Raw genomic sequence first — 21469 nt, 5'->3', positions numbered from 1 at the left:
ACTACGTTCGCGTCAACGAGATGTCCAAGGACGCTAATCTGGCGACGGCCGAATTGGCACTTCGATGCGTTGAGTTGCAGACAGGCTCAACGAAACACGTCCAGGACTGCTGAGAGGCGCTCGAGGTGCGTAGCGAACGTTGGGGAGAATACTATAACGTCGTAGAAGTAGCACAGGCACGTGGATCATTTGAAACCGTGAAGAAGGCAGTCCATCATGCGTTCAAAAGTGGCAGGAGCGTTACATAGACCGAACGGCATCACTTTGAATTGATACAGACCGTCGGGTGTTACAAAAGCAGTCTTCTCGCGGTCCACGTTATCTGCCAGTAGCCGGAGCGAAGGTCAAAAGAGGAGAAATAGCGAGCACCGTGGAGATAGTCAAAGGCGTCATTATTCCGAGGTAGGGGATACACGTCCTTTTTGGTAACCCTGTTAAGGTGCCGATAATCCACGAAAAAGCGCCATGGGCCATTCGTCTTTTTTTAACAGTACAACAGGTGACGCCTATGGACTACACGATGGTTCAATAATGTTCTTGGCAAGCATTTTGCGAACTTCTGCGTGAATAACTTGACGCTCAGCCGGTGACACTCGATACGGGCGGCGATGAATAGGAGGGGCATCGCCGGTATTAATTCGATGTTCAACAGCTGTAGTTTGGGCCAAGGGACGATCGTTAAAGTAAAAAATATCGTGGTAGGAAAACAGAACGCGGTAGAGCTAACGAGCGTGCTCTGACGGCATGTCGGGAGCAATGATTTTCTGTAAGTCGGCGATGGTACAAGTTTCTGACTGCGATGGTATAGGACGATCGGTTCAACTGTCACCTACTGCAATAGATGCGAATGAGTGATCCTCGAGTGAGCAAAGCTGGGCCAGAGTCATCCCTCGCGACAGCACTTGTGTCGTCAAGCCAAAATTGACCACTGGCAGGCTGACGCAATTCGCCGTAATAGAAAAAACTGTATGAGGTACTGTGAACTCGTGTGTAAGGAGGACGTCTTGCATGGGAGCCGCGATGTAGTGATCGTCGAGCACTGGTGGGGATGACACTAAGTCAACGCAAGTCGGTGCCGAAGGTGGCAACCGAACGAAGTCGACGGAACTGAGGCGACTGGGGTGTGGCTCAGCGGGATCCAGAACAGGCAAGTCAAGGCGGAGAGTACTGGCGGAACAGTCGATGAGAGCAGAATGCGCGGACAGGAAGTCCAAGCCCAGGATGATGTCGTGGAGACAGTTGGCAACGACTGTGAATAACACGATAGTGGAGAGATCGGCGAAGGAGACGCGGGCGGCACACGTACCAATTACGGGGGTTGTTCCACCATCGGTGACACGGACAACAGGTGTAGTGGCGGGTGTGATTATTTTCTTCAGCCGGTTACGAAGGTCAGCGCTCATTACCGATAAATGCGCCCCAGTGTCCATAAGAGCAGACACAGAAACACCGTTGACTTGCACGTCAAGAAGGTTCAGATGAGTGGGCAACGTCAGTAGAGGATTTGGTGGCGTAGGCAGCAATGCAGCGTCACCCCGAGGAGCTGCATCGTCTAGTTTTCCTGCTGGAAGCGGCGTCCGAAGGGAGTCGGTGAATAGGAGCGACGGGGCTGGGGAGAGCGAGATTGTCGTCCTTGGGTCGAAGGCGCACGAGAATAGGGGCGGTTCGGCGCAGGAGGATCAGTGGTGGCATTATCGGAACGTGCGGCATAGAGTCGAGAAGGGCCACCTGGGCGAGAGTAGGCAGCATAAGTAGACCGGGTCGGGGAGCTCCAGCGACTGCGACAGTGGCGAGAAATGTGCCCGATTCGACGGCAGTAAAAACAAATGGGCTTGTCGTCAGCAGGGAGAACGAAGAAGAAGTCGACTAGTGTGGGCGCGTTGACATCGGCTCCGGCTTTCATCAATGTTCTCGAGTGGTTCTCCATGCGGAACCGGGTGATTATGCTTTAATCGACGCGGCAAGTCAAGAGGCCTCTGCCGATACCGGAGTTTCGTCGTTTAAAGGACTTTTCGACGTTCTGTGAGTGTTTGAACCACGGCGAGGAGACGCGGGTAGGCTTAGGCCTACCCCACTCCCGCACATGCACCCCAGGATGGATGTGGAAGAAGAGGAGAACTCTCAAGAAGAGGCAAGCGACCCGGGATGGAAGGTGGCGTATGGTCGCCGGCCCGGCAGGCGCAGGAAAGAATATTATTCGGCTCAAGACGGGGGAAATACACATGACAGGCGGAGGGACGGCGGCCACACCGCCGCACCACGCGACGCGATACGACGTGTCACCGCTGCTTCAAGGCTCCCTCGACTTCCGAGGGACACCTTTCGCATCATTGTCAGACCGAGGGACGGCCTGAATGTAAACAAGGTCAGCAGAATACGCTTTGAGCAAGCCTTGGCCATGGCGGCAGCTTTGGCTCCGGCCGAAATTGAAGAGGACACGATGTGTCCCAATGGAGTTCAGAACATTTTTGTGGTTTGCACACCGCACGAGAAAAACGCGGACGCGTACGCCAGAGTGCAGCAAATCAGGCTCGGCGAAGGCACGTTTGGGGTGGCGGCGTACCTTGCCCCACCCGAGAATACGTGTAAGGGTGTCATAAAAGGAGTCGACGTGGAAGTCAGCGAAGCTCAACTCAGAGCGAGAATTGTAAATCATCGGAACCCGAGTGCATTGGAGGCCAGGCGGATCAAGAACACCACGGCGGTGGTGGTGCTTTTCGAGGGCATGAAAGTGCCCAACTACGTGGCATGCGGCGCGAGCATCTTTCGCTGCACGCTCTACCGACGCCACATGGAAGTCTGCTACGAGTGTGGAGGACTGGGACACCGTGCTGACGTGTGTCCCAACCCGGGAAACAAGTGGTGTCGCTCCTGCGGCAAACGATCGCCGGAGGAAGATCACCGGTGCGATCCGAAGTGCACGCTGTGCGGTGGCCCGCACCCCACGGCGGCCAAGGAGTGCACGGACAAATTTCAAGTTCCCTATATTGTCAGAAGACGACGGCAGCAGCGGCGCCGACGCACCGAGCAGCTGCAGCTGGGGACCGACGTCAACACGGCGGGCGGTAGGAGCCGCTCGCGTACACCGGCTGTGCGGGAGCGCAGCACCGAGCGAAGCCGCTCTCGCACGCCAGCGGTGCGAAAGCGCGGCTCAACCGGGCACCGCTCTCGATCCAGAGGGCGCTCGGTGTCCAGCGTGAGGATACAGGAGGAGCCTACCTGGGCGGATCGTGTCAAAGGGAAGACGAAGAAGGAGCAGCAGAGACTCACGGAGGTAACGCGGTCGACTTCGCTAGAGCATGGTAGTAGGTCGCACGTGGAGGCATTACTGAAGGAAGTTAAGGAGCTTAGAGAGGAGGTACGTCGACTCAAAGCCGCCAAGGCAAATCCCAAGCCCGGTGAAATAGAGGCGAGCAACCAGACGCCACAGGTAACCGAACAAATACCCCGCGTAGGAATCAGTAAAGCAAAGCGTAAGGCCCCCCTTCCTGAGGAGGATCAAGAGAGCGACTTGGAAACGTCTGAGGGAGAGGCTCAGCAAAGAAAGATGTTGGAGGAACTACTCAGGATAAGTAGAGAAAATCAGGAAAGCGTAAAGCTCTTGCTGCAAAGAGTAACGGTACTAGAGGAAAAGGCGGCGATTAGGGCCAAAGCCAAGGTCCGAGCGCAAAGCAAGGCAGTGAATCACTCCGAGGATGCTCCGGACGCGGAGCAAGCTATGGTACTGTAGCATCATGGCGGGCGATCACAAAGATCTGATAATCTGGCAGTGGAACTGCGCCAGTTTTCAAAGGCGCAAGGCTCCACTACGACAGTTTTTAACGAATCAGGTGGAAAAGCCGCAGATTTTATTATTACAAGAGACACTATGTGATGTCCCTACCCTTTCTGGCTTCAAAACTGTGTCGGTCAGGAACGAGGGAGGAAGAGGATTAGCCACGATGATCAAAAAAAAATTTACCCTTTATTCAGCATCAAATTCATTCTGGACGGGGTAAGATGGAGGCCCTTTTCGTGGAGGTTATACCGCACGGTTGGCTTAAGCAGAGCGTCTTTGTGCTTAATGTTTATAGCCCACCGTCAGACCAGAGACAGACGTTTAAGTTTCTGCTAATGAAGGCGACGTCGATAGCCAAGCACTCTCCCCTGATAGTTGCCGGGGACTTTAACGCCCCTCATAGTGCATGGGGCTACGTCAGACAGACGGTAAAAGGAAATAATCTGGTGAGGATCCTGGATGATCTCGCGTTTACAGTAATCACGGACCCAGGGTTCCCCACTAGGCTGGGCACGTCGGTTGCGCGAGACACAACACCTGATTTGGCATGTGTAAGAAACGTAGGTAACATCACGTGGGTCAATAAGCAGGAAAACCTGGGCAGTGACCACTTCATAGCGGCAGTAACCTTAAGTGTGGACGCCCGACCTACCAGGGTATTTCGAGTGACGGACTGGAATGTGTTTAGAAAAATTAGGAAGGAGCGAACGAACACATTTTCCTCATTTGGCGAGGCTATTGACTCGCTCACGGAAGACGTAGAGAGGGCTACTGCAATAGTAAAGACGCAAGCGGAAGTCCCAAGAATGGACCCGCACTTAGCGCACCTGCTGGAGGCCAAATCCTCGATTCTGATGAGGTGGAAAACACAACGGCTAAACCGCAGGCTGAGGAAAAAGGTTGCGGAGCTTAATAGAGAGATCGAAAGATATTGCACGGAACTCAATAGGTTACAATGGGACGAGGTCTGTGCGGCAGTAGACGGATCCATGCGCTCAGGAGGGAAGTGGAACCTCCTCAAGCACCTCCTGGGTGACGCGCAGGCTAAGGGGAATCAAAGGCAAACACTTAGTAAAGTCATACACAGGCACAAACAGGAGGTTGGTACTGAACAGTCGCTTTTGAATGCCGTCGCGGATAGATACCTCCCCATAGGGCCGACGCAGGAAGAAGATTATCCGCAGATCGAGTGTGCGACGGTGGACGAGCTGGACGCGCCCTTCACAGAATCGGAGATCAGGGCGGTGCTCCACAATTTGAATAGCAGATCGGCTCCGGGTCCGGATAAGGTTTCTAACAGGCTATTACGTAACCTGGACGATAGGACAGTGCAACTACTAACTAAGGAGGTTAACAAGGTATGGGAGGCAGGAGAGGTACCCGACGGATGGAAGGAGGCATCGGTGATACTCATCCCAAAACCTGGAAAGCCCCTTAATTTGGACAACATGAGACCGATATCACTGACCTCGTGCATAGGCAAGGTAGCGGAGCACGCCATTTTGAACAGGGTTTCTGGGTACATAGAGCGCATGGACCTCTTCCCACATAATATGGTGGGTTTTCGGCCCGGCCTATCGACGCAGGAGGTTATGCTGATGCTGAAGAAGCAAATCTTTGATAGCGGCACTCGGGACGTGAGAGGGATTCTCGCCCTGGATCTCACTAAGGCGTTTGACACAGTATTACATCGATACATACTGCAGGCCACGGCCGGGACAGGCCTGGGAGTCAAATTCCAGGCCTTTGTCAGGTCCTTTCTCATGAATAGAACCGCTACTATTGAAGTGGGGCAGATTCGGTCGAGCGTGTATGAACTGGGGGCTCGAGGTACCCCCCAGGGATCAGTCATCTCGCCACTGCTCTTCAATATAGTCATGAAGGGTCTTTCAGAAAGGCTGGGCGGCCTCCCGGGCATAGGTCACGCTCTGTACGCAGATGACATCACTATCTGGTGCCCAGGGGGCTCCCTAGCAGAAATGGAGCAAGCTCTACAAGCGGCCTTGGACGAGACAGAGGCTTACCTCGCGGACACAGGTCTCAAGCTGTCTCCGAGTAAGTCGGAGCTGTTACTCTACAGACCGGCGAGGCAAGGGGTTAGGGGTCTGACACCGCTCGACCAGCTACCCGTGGCATTATACGCGAATAATGGGCAGAAGATTCCTAGAGTCGACTCAGTCAAGATCCTAGGCCTGCTCATAGATTCGAGGGGCTGTAATGCCACAACAATTACCCACGTTACAGCCAAGACGGATAACATGTTGAGGTTAATCGCTAGGGTGTCCAACCGAAAGAAGGGGTTAGGTGTGAGGACAACCTCCTTCGGATGTACCATGCATTTCTGATGAGCCATATTAACTATGTGGCGTCAGCTCTAGTGTGGTCGAAATCGGAAAAGACCAAGTTAAATACCCTCATGCGCAAGAGCATCAAGAAAGTGCTAGGCTTGCCGATTGCCACGAGCTCCGACAGGCTAGATCAACTCGGAATGCACAATAACATAGACGAGATCATAGAGGCACAGGTCACTGCCCAGGTGGTCAGGCTGTCGTCGACCAAGGCTGGCAGGCGAATCCTTGACGAGGTTGGCATGGCTCCTAGGATAATGGAGGAACGGCGGATAACACTGACACGGGAAACGAGAGAGACCTACATGGTGGGGCCCTTCCCGCGAAATGTACATCCACATCATAACGAGGGTAGACGTAAAGCCCGTGCACGAGCCATCTTGAAGAGAGTTAGGGATGACATAGACTCTTCGCTCTTTGTCGATGCGGCGCAATACGGCAACAGGAGAATGTTCGCGTTGTCGGTTATAGACGGGCGGGGAGTGCTTCGCTCATCCGCCTCAGTAAGGGCGGCCACCCCGGGTATAGCAGAGCAAATCGCAGTTGCGCTGGCCTTGTGTGACCCAGAGCATTTCTACATTTACACCGACTCGAGAGACGCAATCAGAGCATTCGAATCGGGTAACCTCGCACGAGAGGCGGCCTCTATTATATTACGTGGTTCCCCGCACACATGGGGACGAACGTTCTCGAGGGCTTCCCAAACCTCAACGAGGTGGCCGACGACCGTGCGCGAGAACTCACGCGCCGCGACGGTCTGGAGGCTCCGGAGGGGCAGGAAGGGACTCAGCAGAACGATCCACTTCTCACATTTAATGAAATTACTAAACATTACCAACTTGGCAGGAGAGCTTTTCCTCTTCCTCACCCGAAGCTCAGCAGAGGTCAGTCAGCTACTCTAAGAATGTTGCAGACGGGATCTTTCCCGTCGCGGGGCTTCCTTAGTAGGATATACTCAGACGTGGACCCTGGTTGTCCCGACTGTAATGAACCCTTTTGCTCTATGGCTCACATGCTCTGGCGATGTCCCGCGTTACCTAACGACCTACTCTCCAGCGAAGCCGAATGGGAGGAGGCCATCAGAAGCACGGTACTCCGAAAGCAAGTCCAGGCTATCCAGAGGGCCCAGGAAAGGGCGGAGCGTCATGGCGTTCTGTCCTCTACGTGGGCGCGGCCAGCGGTTACAACGGCCTCCCGTTAGGGGGTCCTGACAGTAGCTCCTCAGGATCAAATAAAGTTCGTTGTCTGTCTGTCTGTCTGTCGTCAGCAGTGCGCCATTCAGATGGGTTGCGGAAACGTGGTGGGTAAGAAGACGTGAGACGGGGCAGAATCGAAGAAGCCGGGTGGGTATCAGGGCGATGGGCCGAGCAGACGGTGTGAAGACCCATGTTTGCAAACTCCTGGCGGACAACTGCCTGGATCAGGGATACCGTGACTGCAGGTGCGTTGGAGGAGCTGGAGTCGAAAGCAGCCGCATAGGCGACCTCAATCTCACGCCGGACGATCCTGGTAACATCGCCAGTGTCGTTGGGACGAGTAAGCATCGGCACAGGAAGATGTCGCAGGGGTGTTGGGCAGACGGGCAAACTGCTGGTCGATACGTCGGCGTTTAGCGAGTTCCAGGCGGCGGCACTCTTTTATAACTGCATCCACCGTGGCCACATTGTTGAAAACGAGCAAGTTGAAGGCGTCATCGGCAATGCCTTTGAGGATGTGGGAAACCTTGTCTGGCTCAGTCATGTGTGCGTCAACTTTCCGGCACAGAGCCAAGACGTCTGAATGTACGTGACGTAGGGCTCTATTGACGTCTGCACACGGCCGGATAACGCCCTCTGCGCGGCAAGTTGGTGACCGTAGGGGTTGCCGAACAAGTCTCGGAGCTTTTGCTTAAGTGAATCCCAACTGGTGAGCTCATCTTCGTGCGTCCGAAACCAAACTCGAGGTGTGCCACCGAGGTAAGACTACGTTGGCGAGCATGATTGTAGGGTCCCACCCGTTATTGCGGCTGACGTGTTCGTAAAGGCTGATCCAGTCCTCGACGTCTTCCCCATCTTTGCCCGAGAATACGCCAGGATCACGGGGATCGGGGAGACAATGTAGGTCGTCGAAGTGGCAGCAGGTGTCGCAGCCAGCTGAGTCCAGCTGTCGTCGCCGGGAGCCATGACGGAAGGCTCGACGTACCGTCCACTGCGAAGCTCCGTGACGGGGTACAGGGAACGTCCACCTCCACCAGATATGTTACGTAGGAAGACGCAGACGAAAAGCTATATACAAGCATATTTACAAGGAAATGCGCCGCACTTGGCCAAGAGGCAACAGTCCGCACTAGCCTCAAATCGTCATCGTCGTCTTCACACTGCTCGCCTCATTATGGCAAATACTGTTCCGTAGCAATATTTACTGTCCCGTGCACTCAAGAAGCACGCCATTTTTGGTGTCCGCGTGCACAGCTCTCAGTCACGCAAAAATGTGGGCCGATCCCGGCGACAGTGAAATGAAGCGGGAAGTGCACAGTGTGCTGCTTCTCCAAGAGGCGTCACATGACGTTATCAGGTGACATCATCACGTGACGAAGACGCCACCGCGTGAAATCGCGTTTGACGTGATGACGTCATCCGGTAACGTCATCAGGCGATAGCGTCACGTGACGATGCCATTATTCTCGTATATTTGAATTACATTCCAAAGCTGTGAAGTCTGCAGCTTGTTTGTAAATCGTACTTCATGAATTTTCTGAAGCGCCTTACTTTGAGAAATTCAATTGGCTCAATAACGTACTTGCGCTTGGCGGAGGGACTAGGAGAATTGGAATGGATGCTGGCCTTCCGAACACGTGCGTGCGCCCATGACGTCCTTGTGGACACAATGTATCTGTCCTTGATGCGTGGGCACTCTGCCCCTTGAATCTATCGCACATCGTGTACTGCGACCGTAATTGACATTATGGTAAACAATGTCCACGAACAGTACCTCCACCTAACGGTAGCGGCCGCGGTCACTCAGCGAGAACGCAAACGGAAGCTAGAAAAGGGGTTTGTCTTTTAGTTTCCGCATAATAGAAATATGCTTTCTCGTATATTCCACATACAATCCGAAGCTATCATATCGGCAGCTTGGGTGTAATTCGTACTTAACGAATTATCTGACGCAATTTACATTGAAAAATGGAATTAGTTCAATACGGCACTTGCGTTTGGCGGATCACCTAGATGAATGAGCATGTATGTGGCACTCCCGCAAACGTGCGTGCGCGCGTGATATACGTCGTTGTGTTGCTGGTGCTTGTGTAACGTCGGTCGTTCTTGTCTAACGTGCGCAACAGATTCGTTGTACATCCACTTTCACAGGGTGGAATGGTGATGGTTTTTTTTGCATATGGTTGCCCTCCGTAACATAAGAAATACCCTCCGGATCAGACAGCGATAAATTTTCGCATGTGATTTTCATGGTAATATTTTACTTTTCTTAACATGTAAAACTCTATTGACATATTTGTTAGGAATTACATATATTTAGGAACGCTTTTCTTATCTATGGCCCCACTCTGGAGGTTAAACGAGGGCTTTAACACTGCGCGACGTACACAGACAAAATATCACGCGTGAACGCGCAATAATTGCACAATGTCAGAGAGTATGCTCACCCATGCGTTTCTTTTCTGAAAAAGAAGATGCAGTTGACACAAGTATTAAGGACTTCAAACAAATAATTATAATACATGGAGAAAATATGTCCTACGTTTTACCCCTAGTAATTCATCGGACAGTTCTATGTTGTAACGAAATCGCAAACATGACTGCGAATTTTACAAACGATAGTCTTCTTGGACTACCTAAAAACGAAACCTTGTCTGTCACTCGATTAAACCGCCCCGCCAAAGCCGATTTAACCGCCCGGCCAAATCCAACCAAGCTACTAGCACTGGTGGCACGAGGTCATTACACGTCCAACATTATACAGCGCAAAGTAAACCTCAGGCCATTTGAGGGCAAAATACATGTACATAACCGTGATCCGCAGCGTTCATTTATTTAATAATACACACTGGACTGGTTTTAACAGCGAAGCTGTTTAAGGCAGCCGTAATTTATGGTGCGTATCAAGAAACTGCCGAGAAAAAAAAAAAAAAAAGCTTCCTTACCGAGTCGGGATTCCAACCCGCGTACCCCCGATCCCAATGCGAGCGTCGTAACCACTAGCACGGCCGCTGGATGCAGCGGCCGTCCCACTAGGCTATACAGCCACGCTTGCAGAACATGCACGTACACTCGTGCTCTGCGAGGTGAAGAGGGGTTGCGCGTTATGAGAGCGATAGATGGATGGATGGATGGAAAAACTTTATTTATTGAGGGAGGGGAAAAGGGGAATAAGGAAAGTGGTTGGGTGAAAGGGAGCTGGTGGGTGGGTCCTTAGTCCAGGACACCAGTGATCCTTGCTACCCTCTGCGCCTGGTCCAAGAGGCCCCTTTGGGCCTCCAGCTCCGGCTGGGCGAGGAGGATCTCCCACGGCTCCCTACTGTAGGTAAGGATGTGACGCGAGTTTGCTTCCTGCGGTCTATTCGTGCATTCCCACGTCACATGCGGTAGTGACGGCCATGCACCACACCATGGACAAGCGCCGGCATGCAGTGTGGGATTCATGTGGTGTGCTCTTCCTAAGTGTGGATAGGTGTGTGTTTGTATTCTTCTGTATGCGCGGGCTTCTTGTAACCCCAGTTGCCGATGCGGGGGGGCAAGGCGCTCTCTTGTGCGACGTTGGTGCTCGAGGATGTCTCGGGCCGTAATTGGGCTATCTTGGCAAGGGCTGTGGTTCCCTGCTCGGTTTGTGAGTTCTCGAGCTAGGGAGTGTGCCCTCTCATTGCCTGGGATGCCCTCGTGTCCTGGGCACCATATGATTGCATGTTGTTCTTGGAGTGCGTCGCCTATTATTCTTAGCGCGATTCGTGGCAATCTGCCTTGCATGTACATTCTGCATGCTGCTTGAGAGTCGGAAACGCATTCACGGAGCGGGTCGCCTGGAACGCGGTGGCGGCATTGGAACGCGGTGTCGGTGTTGCAAGCTGCGCTATGCAACGCGCAGTGACGGCCGTAAGTCCAAGACGCGCGAAAAGCAGTTATCTTCATCATGAGTAATAAGATGAAAAGTTCGCGCGCAACTCAGGAAAATGCTGGGCTACGATCGCCCAGCTTCGCTGCTTCAAGCGCTGCGCGCCCGATTACAAGGTTAAGCGTTTTTTTTTTCTTTTTTTTACTTTAGTAAATGAAAAGTCAACGCCTCAGAAATGGTGTCGAAGAGACGCTACGCGTTGAAAACAAGCCTACTGAAGCCGCGGCTCTGTAGCCGGCTTTAAGCCAACAGTAATAAAAGGTCCCAACAGATGGCGCGAGAGCAGGGTGAACGCGGGAAATTTGAATTGAATTCAGCAAAACCTCCATTGCATCCATCATGGGAGGAGTGAGAGGGGAAGAGTGTGAGGGGTGGAAGGGAAAGAAGAGAGGGTGTTACGTATAAGGGGTCGAAGAAAACTATCCTTTGTCGACGTCATTTGCAGCGAAGCAAGCAGATATGCGGCCAATTTTTTTAGTGACAATCGTACCGAAATACCATATACAACAGCTAAAAGCAATCCTAGCCTTGTCATATTTCTTACCCGCTGTGGTTGCTTAGTGGCTTTGGTGGCTTTGGAAGCACGATGTCAAATCCCTGCCGTGGCGTCCGCATTTCGATGGGGCCGAATTTCAAAAAAACGCCCGTGCACCGTTCATTAGGCGGACGTTAAAGAACACCAGGTGATCAAAATTATCCGAAATCCCTCACTACGGCGCGCCTCATAATCATATCGTGGTTTCCTTGCGTAAATCCACAAAAAAATGCTGCCTGTTTTCTAGCACATTTTCCCAAGAAACCACAATATCGAAGATGCCCTCGCACGAAAAGAATAAATCTGTCAAAGAAGCACTTGCCTGTAATCATTCCGATGAAATACAGCGTAATGTACGCCCCTCAACAACGCGGCGAGCCGAAAACCTCGCGGTTAAAAAAAAAAAATCAGACCCCCGTTTTGCATTAAGCAACTTGCAACAGATAACATGCCCGAAGTCACGCATAAACTGTATCCAAAACTATGAACCGCGTGACAGCTGGTGCGACGATTTAGCGGGCCACATAAATATGACAAAATCTGTTCTTGCAAGCTACAAAACGATGCACTCGTACTGTCGTGCACCTTAGCTAGAGCAACACGGTAAAGAAGTGGCAAACGGTAGAAGCGCTTAGCGGCACCCAGAACCTAAGCGAAATGCCTAGAATCCGCATGCTGCACTGCGGACAAAGTGAAGGCCAGAACACGCGTAGGCCGTGATCAACTTCATCGGTTGCCCGTGTAAACTGTTGCGAGTACAAGGAACACCGAGATTACAAAAGAAAGCTTGATATCAAGCTTTCTTTTCATCTGATACCACCGGTATCGCTGATATCAAGCTTGATATCAGCGGTGGATTGCCGCCGAACGGCGGCAATCCACCGCTGCCGTTGCTCCCACTCATGAGGCCTCGCGGGGAATGATTAGAACCGTGTCACCGGCAAGTTTTTGCAGGTATCTGAGCACCCCACCGCGGGACAATTGTCCTTCGCCATGCCTTGAAGCTTTGGGTACCACACACATGTGACGGGTGCGGCGTATTTCACTACGAGAACCTCAATCAAATAGAGAAGCAGGAGCAACGACGCAGAGAACAACGGCGAACGGCTGCCTCCTTTTCCGAGAGCATACAGACACTAGTAGGGCGAAATAAATCGATGAATACAATTTATCACAATTGCATCACGCTTTGGACCGTCCTCCGCGGCTTTGGACGTGAGCAGTACTGAACCACAACTGCAACATTGGGCAGGGGTAAGGAGTTGGACCCACGACCTTTATATGTGCACATTCCCAGTGACACTGCGCAGTGCCACACACATTAATGCTGCGGGTATGTGCATGTCTAGGAATCCGCAGGCCCCTATAGGCGCCTAGCCCACCTCGCACTACTATAAGTGCGAGCTCAAATCTAGAGCAAAGAGTGCCCGGCCTTCGGTCAAAGCAGCTTCTCAAGAAGCACAGTGATGCCATGTCACGTTTATTGATGCAGTTCTGTGCATTTTCTTTTAGGGCAGAAAGCTTTTAAACTGGGCCGAAGTCATGTACGATGACTATCCAAAGCGCGGTTCCTTTCTTTTACCGACTGCTTCGCGAAAGAGGTGGTAAACCGCAGGACGAAAACTGGGTTGACTGGTACAGCAACAAACAAAGCAATAATAAATAATAATAATAAATAATAATCATTATATTTATTTTCGCATAACAGGATAACCGTGGACGGCGTGCGAGGCATGTAGATCCAGGGGCTTTAGTATAGAAAGGTGAAAACACGCACGCGCATGCCACCAGCCCACCTTCGACAACACAAGACAACAATTGCTACAGAGACGAATGCACACACACACGCGCACACACACACACACACACACACACACACACACACACACACACACACACACACACACACACACACACACACACACACACACACACAACACACGCGCGCGCACGCGCGCGTCACAGATAAATCACGGGGAACACCAGTGCCACGATGTAACGAGTCACCACCTCGTTAGAGGGGTGGTGACTCCTATTTGAGTCATATATGAGAGTCCACATATTTTAGAGTAGTGACAGTAGTCCCATGTTCAGCACACGAATGGTTCGCATTAAAATCACACGCCAATTTTCGAAACATCGAATGCCGTTCATATTTTGAGCGACGGCGTAGCGAGATTACATTTCAAGAAAATTGTGCAGAAACGATCGATGATGATTGTCCGCGTAAGGGCTCAGTCCGAACGAACGAACGAACGCTAGAGTGAGCGAACGAAAGAGCGATAGAGAGAGCGAGCGAGAGAGTCATAGAGAGATAGAGAGAGAGAGCGAGTAAGCAAACGAACGTTTTTACCCAGTCCGACCAACGACGTACTTACGAGCGAGCTACCACGAAAACACCCCAAAGAGCCAAAAAACGCTGTTCCCTTAAGAAAAAAAAAAAAAAAAAAAAAAAAAAAAATCACGCAGTTCGCTGTAGCAACGGGGCGGGGCAAACGACGTAGCGAGACGCATGTGTACCTGTATTTCGCAACGTTGCATTTCATATTCCACTCTTTTCAAATAACGCGTGGCACCGAGAGGTTGACTGGAGCGAAAACAACGACGAGGCGGTATACGAGCCAAAGACGAAGAGCGAGAAGAATTGGAAATGAAATGGGGTCGTTAGAAAATGCGGCTACGGATTTTCACGTTCTGCAAGCCATTGATGACCGCTCGCTGAACGACTCAATCATCGGAAACATAAAAACCACCATGTCGTTCGTATCATTAGCCTTTCAGTGTCTTTAATCGTTGTCGATGGAAAAAACGAGCACTAAGTAGACTAACGTTTGGACGCAATTCAACTACATATGATTAGCTATGCGCACACGGAGAAAGACATTGCGAGCGGCCAGTGTTGCAAAAATTTAGGGAGCCTACATGCAACGCCGTTGCATGTAAGCTCCCTACAAAAATTGAACACCCAGTCCAAGCACCACCTAGGTAACTCAATATTATCAGTACATTTACCGTATTTACAACAGTGCAATGCATCTTGGGGGTATAGCTCAGTGGTAGAGCATTCGACTGCAGATCGAGAGGTCCCCGGTTCAAACCCGGGTGCCCCCTCTTTTTATTGCTCTTTATTTAACTTTACTTAAAAAAATATTTATGTATTTTGCACGCGTTAATGCACACTCTACTACACAAGCCCATAAAACACAAAATACAAGAATGACGAAGCACGTTTACCCGACACTGCTTGCCGCGTACGAACACGCAGCGTTAGGGAACGGCCACTGCCCCGCTTTGCATTTTGCTCCACGAGTCCAACACTGACATGGCCGACAAGCATTTCTGACAGCACAAACGGGCACCGAATAGTTGATGTAGCCGTAACGCGTTGCCTGCAAACGAGTACGTAAGATTTGACGAATGGCAACGTGGAATTGCTGCAAGCATTCGCCTGCTTGCTCGTGTTTTTGGACGGGTCTCGCCATCTCGTGGCAGTGGGTGCAAACATATCAGGGCGTCAAAAGCGCGGGTACTTTTGAAAGCGTCTCTGCGCCATATTTCTGGAATTATCAGTTTGAAGTGGTGCGGTCCAATGCACGAACTGTTAGCAAATAACACATAATGATTGAGTATTAAAAATAATCACAGCAAAATTAAACAAAACAAAGAATAAAACAAGAACAAATAATAGCTAGATTACTACTACTAAGTGGTTCGTTTGGAAAAGTTGGCGCTCTCTTCTGCAGCCCTTGAGGGAGCATGGCTCAGCGCTAACTCGATTACGCAGATAAAACTGTGTTTTTTTTTTTTTTTTTTTTTTACCTTCTCGCACTTTATGATCAAGCCCAGAATTAGAGTCAGCTATGCTTCCTGCTAAAACGAGCGCACCAGCCGTCTGGTCGAACATTTCAAATATCGTTCTGTGTTGATTCAAGCAATTAAACTGTCATTTGAAACCATAAAACAAGAGGGGGGGAAAAGGAATAATAATAAAGCTAACAGCGGCTTCTTAACATTCATTTTTTGCTGATTTCGCAGGTAGGCCATAATGGGCCCGGGATTTCTCGCGATACCATCGACGCTATCAGTGCTGAACGGAAGGGGTTTTATCAGTGCAGGTGAACATCGGATCAGTCATTTTATCTGCTCGTCCTCTGTTAGACTGCTCTAAGAAAATGTTACCCCCCATGGGCCTTCTCATGTCCCCAAACAATATTGGTAATCTGTCTTGCATGCGCTCCCTTTCTTTGAGGCTGCTCTCCCACTGCATTCAGGTCACAAACGTGCATGCGAGTGTCAGCGTGGCATATCATTCCTGACAGGAATGCTAACCAGTGGAAGATATTAAAGGAAAGAGAAAGGTAAAAGCATATTTAAAATAAGTAAAAGTACACAAGCGGAATATAGGCGACGGTTTTTTATTTCGGGGACAAGGCGAACCCCGAAAGGCCCAATATCTTCTTATTTTCTTTTTTTTTCCTTCTTTTTTTGTGCGTGCAGATATTCTACTGCAGTACGAAGGACATAGACATCCAACGAAAAGCAACCCTGTTTTCTGCGTTTTAAAAGCATGCCGGCCTTCCGTTGATATATGATCAGACACCAGAGTGGATGTGTTTTGGTTTGATGACTGTGTTTCTCAGTATGACTGTGGCAGGCTTTGGTGACTTGTGCCTCTGTTTTCCATGATAAACATACAAAATAGCCGTTCGGGGGTATAGCTCAGTGGTAGAGCATTCGACTGCAGATCGAGAGGTCCCCGGTTCAAACCCGGGTGCCCCTCTTTTCTAATTTTTTTTTGTGGTTTGAATTCTGTTTTTTGTTTCTTTCTTTTCTTTTTTGCTTAATTGCGGACGTCAGCAATCCGAATAAATAAATGCACATTCACAAACACTGTCGCCCGGACACTCGCATCGCAGTATTTTATTTCACGTGACCAACACTAGTTTGTCATTTAACCAATTGGTAACGAGGATAATCTATGTTATTATCGCAGTTCTAGGTCATAACCGTTTCTTGTGTGAAGATGAACGTGGCACGAGCATTGTGAAAGGCGCGGCTGCGGCAAGCAACGGTGTCAAGCCGGCAAGCGTTCTTCGCCGGCTTGACATCCTCTCCGTGGACTGGCCCCGCCATCTCGCGGCAACCTCTCGAAACTCTCGCGAGCCGTGGAGCGCGCGGGTACTTTTGAAGTCTCCTGCCGGCCAAGTGTCAGTAGCAGTTTGATTTACTATTTCGAGTGTGACACAATACATGGCTTGCCGACCACACTTGTCGAGTGCGTGTTCAAACAAAACAAATGAGCGCACGAAGGTTCTCGTTTATCATAACAGACAAGACGAAGAAAGAAAGCGCTTTTTGTTGTCGTCTTCCACCTTTACCTTACCCTCAATTATTAATGAGTGCATAATAATAAAAAATGGCCTGATTGTGCACATCAATTATTCTTTACCCACGCTTCAGGAGGGGCAGTTGAAACGTTTCCTGCGCAACAATAATAACAAAAACAATATCGAAAACAATTCCAGTACACCAGTGCACCTCATAATCTCGGGGTCCATGCAAAAAATCACTTCTGTTCCAGCTTCCACGCTAAGCGTATTTCAGGTTTCAGATGTACTGACCGATATCAGGTAGTGTTTCCTCCTAAACAGCACAAGGAGACACGTATACGGAGAAGAAGTGGCAACACAAGGCGCTGAATGTGCCGCCGTGTTTCTTTGCGTTGTTAGCCACAATAAATTGATGCGTGCTCAACTTCCAATGCTTCAGCATATTGCATGTTATTATTTCTCTTCATAAAGAAAACGTTAACCTGTATAGTCATTGAACAAGAAATGGATGGACTATAGCACTATTCGTATTGGTTCTTGATTTTTTTTTTTGTCCGCTGACATTATTGCGCGTTATCCCTCGTGCACCGTTGCGTATACGTGATGTTGCGTGGAGCTACGTAGGCCACGTTCCTTCCAACTAAAATTTAAACGGTGGATGCTGGTGGCGTGAACCAGATTGCTGTACCGTGTTCTCGCACTTGCCTCGCCGCCTTGTCCGTAAAGGGTGCAGCCCGGTCGTAAAACAAACGGATAGAAGACCCCTGTGGACCACTCATGATAGTGTTTGCAATTGGAAGGTGTGAATTAAGATTTCTTTTTTTGAGCATTGCGGATTACCATTACGCGGAAAGAAAGTGGCTGAAAATGCGTGTCAGTTTTGTCTATAGTAAACGTAGGTGATTATCAATCTTACATGAAGAACAATTACGGAAGGGTAAATTATGCTTATTGGGATCTGTCCCCTGCCTTAAACTGAAATTAGCAACGCAGTTCTTGTGTTTTAAAGGGTTATACCGTCCCAAGGAAACTCAGCAATTTTGACAAACACACCACGGTACATTATTCTTTTCACATAAAGCGCAAGGATGTTTCTAGGAAGCACGAAAGTCAATCGTCGCTGCCGAAGCAGGAAATACGTAATAGTAGTTTAATAAGAAGCATTACCGGCTCAGCAGTTCGTTTAATTTGACAGTGTGCGGGCGAGAGTAACCGCTTCGAAAAGTGTGTGTCTTGTTGCGCCTAGCTGGCGGTTAAGGAGGCTTCCCCTGCAAACCTGCAGCTATGAAATGCTGTTGAAACAGTCGAGCTTTCTGGAGGAACTATGCATACCGGCGAGCGTGCAGCTATGAAAGGTCATTCAGGCGGCATCGTCTTTTCAACGCCAAAGAGGCTGGCGACGAAGCATGCGTGACATCAAGATGATGACAGGTGGCTCTGCGTCGCGTGTTCGTCTGAGTTTGTGAGGGACCCCAAACTGTGAAGGGGTCTTCGGCATTGTATCACCGGCTAATTGCTGCAAAGTACCTACGCTGACGACTTCGTGGGAAGAGCGCCCACCTAAGCTTCTCGCGAAATTGCTTTGCATAGAGGGCGGGTCGAAGCTTGAACACAGAGCGGTGTTCAAGCTTCAGCTGTGTTCGACGGTGCGGTGCGTCACCAGGGGCAGAATGTTGCAAAGACATTGAAGTCCTTCAACGAGAGAAAGGGGGAAATGAACCGAAGAAAAGCGGAACTTGAGTGTTGTGTGGATGCTCTGACATGTAAACGCTCGATCATGCAAATACAGTGTGCCCCGTCGAGAGACTATCAACTTCTGCGCGCGCTCTCAGACTGGTTTCTGTGACTTCCATGTCTTTATAAAATGAAAAATAAAAGAAGGAGACATAGTCATAGTTTACTCGTGTGCGAACATCACATGTGTTCGTGTTCGTAGGACTGTAACCAGCATTTAACTCGCCGTGGTGCCGTAGTGGATATGGCGCGTGCTACTAACACGGCCGCAGCGGCCGCATGTCGATGGGAGTGAAATGCAAAACACGCCCGTGTACCGTGCAATGGGGGCACGTTAAACAAAACCCAGGTGGTCAAAATTAGACCGGAGTCACTCACTACCGCGTGCCTCATAATCAAATCGTGTGGTTTGGCACGTGAAACCAAAGAATGTGATTTTTCAACCGGCATTTTCCCGCGCTTTCCTTTCTCCTTTCTTTATTTCCCGGGAACAAGGGGTAGCCGGTGTTAATGAAGGCGCCAACCGCTGCATTTCCTTCATGCAAGTTAAAAGAAGAAAAAAAAAGAAAGAAAACGAGATATGAGGAAGGTGACGAGAAGGAGTAAGCGAAGAAGAACAACTTTAAGCGCAGGTGAAACGGAAGGCACGACCACGTAAGACCGCTGCAAGCGTCAACAGAGCGTGATCGTGGTTGTCACTAAACGGGCACGTCCTCGCTGGACAATTGTCTCACTGTTGTCCCGCGCAAGAACCACGCCTGGAGGGTTGTTGCACGGAGCACTTCCGGAAAAATGAGGGGAAAGGTTTAATCTGCTCGCGCCACCGGAAGTGAGAAAGCAAAGGCAGCGCCAAAAGAGTCGCGCGCACATCCGGTCTCGTGTTGTTCAGGGCATGAAGAATTAAAAGGCCAGGTGTCTTCCTCCGCGCTATTCGCGGACCGCTAAAGGGTGTGAAGTGGCTCGAGACAAGGGAAACGAACGCAGCTGGATTTTACACGGTCTTCTCTCGCCTATTACGGCAATTATAAAGTTAGCGCAGTTGTTTTGTTCCGCAGAGAGAAAGTGGTGAAAACGGCGCTACAGGCGGTTAGCAGTTAAACACGTGCTTCCTTCGTAGGAAGTTGGCGAGGACAGGTGGCTAATTTTAGCAGCGTTACACAACGATTGTCGCATATGCTTATGGTATACGATTCAAGTTGCCTTGTTCGCAGAGGAAAACAGGATGCTGAGAAAAGTAAGCAAGCAAGTTCACGCTTTAGACTTAAACGAGCGCGCTAATTAGGCACCTGCCTTGTGATTTCTTCCGTCACTTCCTGCCGGTGGCAAAGATTACTAGCGCAATCAAAAAGTAGGCCAGTGGGCAATGTGCCATGATAATACACGCGTAATGGCGATATATGTCGCTTTTTTATTATTATTTCTTTCATTCTGAAGGCAGGTGTCTTCATATTTTCATTTGTTCCTACATGACAGTATAACACATTTTCGGACACCCTGCGCAAATAAGCTCCGATTCGTTTTTTGTATTTTGATTACGAGGCAGTATTGATAAGTTTACTAAGCGAAGGAGGAATTCACAGAAGGATTCATTCGTTGACAATGATTGTCCGCGATCCAGCGTGTCCGCTAGCAAGATGCGACTCCCCATCACAACTTGGCAGGCCAGTTCGTGCGAAAGTTATCTTTCGTACGCTTTCATTATTGAATCGGATGATTTTTTGAATATCAGTGACCTCGTTTACGGTGCTGTCAAGTTGTTCTTGTGCAAACTTTATTAGGCCGCTTACAAGTTCACCTTTGGGAAATTGACTATAAGCAGCTCTGTCAGATAGCTAAGATTGAGTCTGATGACATTTTTTCCAAATAATGCTAAACATTGTCCTATCAATTCTAAATGGTATTTGAGAAAATCACTTGCACAACAAGAAATAAAAAACTGTGATATAGCGATGGCGCTTCCGTCTGTGAAGAGAAGGCAGGTGTCGACATTGTATCGAAAATCTCCCATTTCTTGGAACAATAGATGGGCTCCACTACAAAGGCTGAGGTGTCGCTTACGAGACTTAGTTGTGGAGTCCCAAACCCCCAATAAACCTTACCTTCACAGGTCTGGTCTGGCAATCTCACCATTGTGTCACTTCTAATAATTGAATTAAGGGGTTTTACGTGCCAAAACCACAATCTGATTATGAGGCGCGCCGTAGAGGGGGACTCCGAAATAATTTGGACCACGTGGGGTTCTTTAACGTGCAACCTAAATCTAAGCCCACGGGTGTTTTCGCATTTCGCCCCCATCGAAATGCGGCGGCTGTGGCGGGATTCGATCCCGCGACCTAGTGTTTAGCAGACCCAAACCATAGCCACTAAGCAACCACGGCGGGTCATTGTGTCATTTCTGCAATGCAACTGAAACTCTAGATAATTTATTTGTAGCATGTACCGTGTTAAGGTTCAAACATAAAGATTATTGGAAGAGCCATTGCGTAAACACACTTGGCGGTGACTCTCCCGGTGGTCCATTTGGCGCTACTCAACTGCTGTTTTAGCCACCAGAACGATTGTGATGCCCTCTGCAATTTTCTGTGTGAGACGAAAAGATTTTAATACTAAATATTTCTGTTTCATTTTTCTTTTGGTA

General features: G+C 49.8%; 2 non-coding genes across 2 annotated transcripts; both read left to right on the top strand.

Moving 5' to 3' along the window:
- Positions 1–14806: 14806 nt before the first annotated feature.
- On the top strand, positions 14807–14878 carry Trnac-gca (transfer RNA cysteine (anticodon GCA)). Its single transcript has one exon. It is a non-coding gene; the product is annotated as a tRNA-Cys (tRNA).
- A 1597-nt stretch (positions 14879–16475) lies between these two features.
- Trnac-gca (transfer RNA cysteine (anticodon GCA)) lies at positions 16476–16547 on the top strand. Its single transcript has one exon. It is a non-coding gene; the product is annotated as a tRNA-Cys (tRNA).
- Positions 16548–21469: the final 4922 nt, after the last annotated feature.

The sequence above is a fragment of the Dermacentor silvarum genome, chromosome 7 (assembly GCF_013339745.2).
Source record: "Dermacentor silvarum isolate Dsil-2018 chromosome 7, BIME_Dsil_1.4, whole genome shotgun sequence".
NCBI lineage: Eukaryota > Metazoa > Arthropoda > Arachnida > Ixodida > Ixodidae > Dermacentor > Dermacentor silvarum.
The sequence above is the reverse complement of the archived record's forward strand: the minus strand, read 5'-3'. Positions and strand labels throughout refer to the sequence as shown.